This window comes from Symphalangus syndactylus, chromosome 15 (assembly GCF_028878055.3).
Source record: "Symphalangus syndactylus isolate Jambi chromosome 15, NHGRI_mSymSyn1-v2.1_pri, whole genome shotgun sequence".
NCBI classification, from domain to species: Eukaryota; Metazoa; Chordata; class Mammalia; order Primates; family Hylobatidae; genus Symphalangus; species Symphalangus syndactylus.
Window position 1 is genome coordinate 63,085,748 of NC_072437.2, and position 5,466 is coordinate 63,091,213.

Here is a 5,466-nt window from a genome sequence, read left to right on the forward strand (position 1 = left end):
CTTAAATTTTAAATAAAGTTTTATTATATTCAGCCAATATTCAATGTAACCTAGTGTCACAACATTATTATTGACAGCTGAGTTTTGTTTGTTGCTTGTGTAGGATATCATGAGATGTTCATTATCACTTGCTACATTAAAACAAAGCAATACAGTTGCTTGAAACACCAATAGTTTATTGTTTCTTATGACTCTGTTGGTCTGGAGTTTGGGCAAGCCTTAGCTGGTTGGTCCATTTGCTACACATGATGTAGTCTGGGGTCACTCACATAGCTACATAGCTACAGTCAACTCAGAGATGGACCGAGGCTGGAATATCCACGTGGTTACTAGTTATTCAGAAGTCTAGCCCAAACTTTCTTATATGATGGCAGATGGGATCCAAGAGCAAAGACAGAGATTCCTAGACTCTTAAAGTCTTTGCTGAGAATGGCTATGCTTCACTTCTGCTTCAGTTTATGATTCAAAGCAATTCAGAAATCCAACCCAGGTTCAAAGAAAAGGGAGTTTGTTCTGCCTCTTGTTGGAAGGAGGTACAAAGAATTTGTGGTCATTTAAATTCTATTATATCAAGGATCCCACATTGCACTAAGATTAAAGATATATCTCTTTGTCCCATTTTGATCTAGAACAGCAATACTCCTTTTAAAACTGTAGCTCCTTTTAAAATTGTATTTTTTCATGACAATAATATTTTAAGGTCTGTTAATAGGAGTCTTATATAATACCCCAGTAATCCAGGTTTGTCTAATTATTTCATTATTATTTATTAAACATTTTGGTTAAGATAGTCTATAAGTAATATTGTAAACTTTTCAATACATTACATCAGAAGGCAATTTTTACTGGGCTCAGTTTTACCCATTCGTTTCTTTTGTTTAAGATAAGATCCACCATAATTAACCCTTTAAAGCTACCACTCCACATTGTAACTAGTGTTTGTGGGTATTTAAATCATGTGTGTTCCTGGTTTTCTATTACCCTTTCACTTAATGTATTTTAACACATATTGGTTATCCTTCCCTGAATTGATCATTACATAAAAGTTACAAAACATTTTCTAATTCTATAATTTATTGTGTATCACGATGTTCTTCTATAAAGAGTAGCCTTTTTTCCTTCTTTTCAGTATCATTATGAATTCTTTTTATACAAATATTATAACTTATTATCACTATTTCTGTTTATTTATTTTTAGATAGCATTATTTCATACCATACAGTTCATACCATACAACTTCATACCATACGATTCAGCCACTTTAAGTTTGAAGATTTTTGTAAACTTACAGAGTTGGATAATCATCACCAAAATCCACTTTTAAAATATTTCCATCATACCAAAACATGATTTTGTGTCCACTTACAGTCAATCTCACTACAACTTCCAGTCACAAGCAACCACCACCTATCTGCCTTTTTCCTCCTTAGGCTTTTTTCTGTTTCATGTAAATGATATTATACGATATTTACACTCTTATTTCTGGCTTCTTTCAGTTAGCATAATGTTTTCAAGGTTTATCCATGCCTTTGAATGTATTCCTAGTTTGTTCCACTTAAGTGGTGAGTATTTCATTGCATGAATATACTATACAGTGCTTATTTATACACCAGTTTATGTTTAGGTTGTTTCAGTTTTTAACATTTGTGAATATATTGCCTTGAGCACTCAGTAGAAGTCTTTTTATGGACATTCATTTTTATTTCTCTTGGGTAAATACCTTGAATGCAACAGGTGGGTTAACACGGTAATTATAGGTTTCACTTTCTAAGAAACTATGCTATTTTACACTCCCATCGGCAATGCATGATGGTTTTATTACTATTTCTGATGATAAATTGTCCCACGTTTGGACAATTGAAATTATAAGAAAATTAGGACAAAGACTTAAAGGTCTAAGGAAGTAGGCCCTACATATATTTGGGGAAAAGCATATCCTGCAGAGGGAAAACAAAGTGCAAATGCCAAGGCAGAACACAGCAGCGCAGCTAGAAACAGTGAGCCGGGGAGAAATTACAAAGAGATGAGGTCAGAGAGGTAACAGGACCATATATTTCAAGACCTTGTAGTCCATTCTAAGTACTTTTGCTTTGACACTGAGTGTGATAGGGGGATAATAGACGATTTAGAGAAAAGGATTCACATGATCAAACTTATGTTTTAACAATATCATTTTAAGTCCTAATTTTAAGTTATATGAGCATGACAAGGAGGGAAGCAAGGATATTCGAGAACTGGTATTGCATAGTTAGTGTGACAGTGGAGGGGGGATTGTGGCAAAAAAAAAAAGTAAAGAATGAGATCTAAGAGTGATTAATGCATTCACTGAAAAACTGGGACCTTTTGTGTGTGTGTGTGTGATGAATGAAACTATTGTGATAAGCCTGATGGTCTAACCTGCTGCAAGTTCTGGGAGATGAACTATGGAATCCAAATCCTTACACATTCAAATCTAGTGGAGGTGACTACCTGCTCCAGTAAATGTTAATGAGACTATCCTATGTCTGGTTGGCTGCAATTCCAGGACACTGGCAGCAAATCTAGAAATCTCCTAATTGGTTGCAACAAATTTGGTTGATGGTATATGTGAAGCTGGGGCAAGGAGGACTCCTGGGATGCTTCAACTTCCCTCCTGTAAGATGACTATCAGGTCCTTGCACAGTTTCAGGCTCTCATATTCCTCAAAAGAAAATAAAACAGTTCAACCAGACCCCTCTTTCAGAATAGTCACTATAAGAAAGAGGAGTCCATTCCTATCTTACTATATCCTAATAAAGTTTTGTGGTGACTTTTACATTGTCATTAACAGTGTTTTGCAGAGCAAACAAGATTCTCTGATAGGTCAGAGAAAGAGAAGAGTAAGAGATGACCCTAAGGTTTTTGTTCTGAACAACTGGAAGAGGGGGAAAAATAAAGAAAGGAAGAATGAGTTGATAGAAAAATATAGCATTAATTTTAGGTTAGCGTTAGATTTGAATAGATTACTATTAGCATTTTTCTTAGATGTATGAAGTTTGAGAAAAAAATTGAATTTATTCTATATGAGAAATGCAATCATTCAATCTAAGGCAGTTTGTTAATGTTTTTACATGGATTTTTCAGGATTTCAAAGTCAGTCACTAACTTTGAACTCTTGTTTTGGGGTTCCCATGAAATCCTCTCTACCTCACCCGTGATCTCTAGCGTGGTATCCCACATAGCCTAGCTTTTTCCAGAGGTTAAACTTTTTTTGCCATTATCTCCATTAGGATTATATAGGTCTCTCTCCTGGGTCCTCCCTCCTGCTAACTAATCAATAAAATAATCCTCTCACTCATTCCTTTGCTGAAGAACATTTATTGTAAGTGTACTTAAGAATGTCTTGTGTTGCATAAAATGATAAATGAAGGACAAAGGGTCAGTCTGTTCATAGTACAGGGGATGGGGTGACATGGGGAATAGGAGCCTTATGATAAATAAGTAAAACAAAAATGTTAAATATTTGAAAAATTGTAAAGCATATTCATTATAGAGATAATTCAGTGTTTTATTATGAAGAATATTAAGAAACACACCAGTAAGAAGGTAATATTTAGGCTCATACTTGAAAAATAAAAATAAAAAGCAAAAAAGAACCTTTTGAGCAAAGGATTTGAACATTGCTAAGGTTTAATAATGGAAAAACCTTGTTCACTTTCAGGAATTGAAAAGTGGCTTGTCTATCTGGAACACAGGGAGGTAGGAGTTGAAATGGGATGGGAAGGTAAGCAGGGTCCAGATTTCTACAGAGCTTTGTAGGCTGTAATTTGTAAAGGGGTTTACATGCTATTTTATATTTAAAGGAAAGCTATTAAAATGTTTTTTAAAGGGAAAAGGAGGAGTAGAATCTGGAATTGGATTAAACTTTCCTCATAAATACTTTCAAATGATGTCTTTATTGAAATGCAAAGAATATTATTAATAAAAAGAAAGAAATTATAGAGAAAATTTGGAGCTCTCAGTTGTCTAAGTAAAAGATGAAGTGCCTGAGACTGTTAAGAAGTAGGGAAATAGAGAGAAGTACGTGGAACTAAGATAAATTTTGGATATAGAAAATTTTGATATAAAAGAATTTGTTGAAAGATTAGCCACTGGGGAAGGGGGAGGTTGGTGATAGAGTAGAATCGAGTATGGTTTTTGAATTCTGGTTCATTTAGAAATGCTCAAGAGGAATGGATTGATGTGTGTGTGTGCACATGTGCATGTGTGTGCGTTTTATCTGTGGGGCATGTAAGGGACAATGTCTATTGAAAAGTAAATAAACAAATATAGATGTCAAATATATGGCCTATAGTTTTTTTACTTTTATTTTGGAGTCATCTGCATGCAGAGGAGGTATAAAGTCATGCAAACGGACAAGATTTCAAGAAGAAAGAAGAAAAAGGTAGGCTCTGAGTTTGGAGAGTTGAATGAGCCTACAGAGATAATGAAGTTGTTGCTGGAGAGGTAAGATGAAAATGAAGAGTGAGGGCTTTAGGGAAAACAAGGAGCTTGTTTCAAAAAAGAGGTATCAACTGTGTTAATGTTTCTAGGAAGTCAAACAGTATTTGAAACCAAGAAATCAGAAATATGAAATCATGCTTGGCAACATGGAATTCATTACTGACCTTTAATCTTGTAGAATACTAATGGAGAATAGTTTAATTTTAACTTTATCTACTACTGGACAGAGGACATAATATAAAGTGTACAGTGTTAATTCTGAAGTATCATTTTTAGTCATTCTTCTAAATTTTACCTGCTCATATTAACTTTAGAAAAAGGAACTAGACAATTTTGGTACTGAAATTTTATTTTTCTTGAAACACCTGTCTGCTTGTCAGTATGTGTTGCAAGATTATCTCAACCTATTCTCTGCCAGGTAGTAAAAGGGTCCTTATTGAATATACTAGTTCAGGGATAAAGTATCCATCAAGACCTTTGCCATATTTCTCATGATTATGTACCCAGTGTATAAGTTGCTTATTGCTGCTATAATAATATACCACAGAGTTAGTGCCTTAAAATCACAAACATTTGTAATTTTCTAGTTCCGGAAATCAGAATTCTAAAATGTGTTGCAAGTGTTGCATTCCTTCTGAGGGCTCTAAGGGAGAATCTGTTTGTCTTTTCCAGCTTCTGGGGGCTGTCTACATCCCTTATCTGGTGGCTACTTTCCTCTATTTTCAAAGCCAGCAACAGTGGGTTGCATGGCTATCTCTCTTATCCTGCTTCTATTGTCACATTTTTTTTCTCTGCCTACAGTCTAGAAGTATTTTCCACTTTCAAAGACCCATGTGATTACATTGGTTCTATGTGGATAATCCATGTATAGCTTCCCCGTTTCAAGATCATTAACTTAAGCATATCTGTAATGTCCTGCTTACTATATAAAATTATATGTTTACAGGTTATTAGAGACTAGGATGTGGATGTTTAGTGGGGTGGACAGTACTCCTCCTCCTCCAA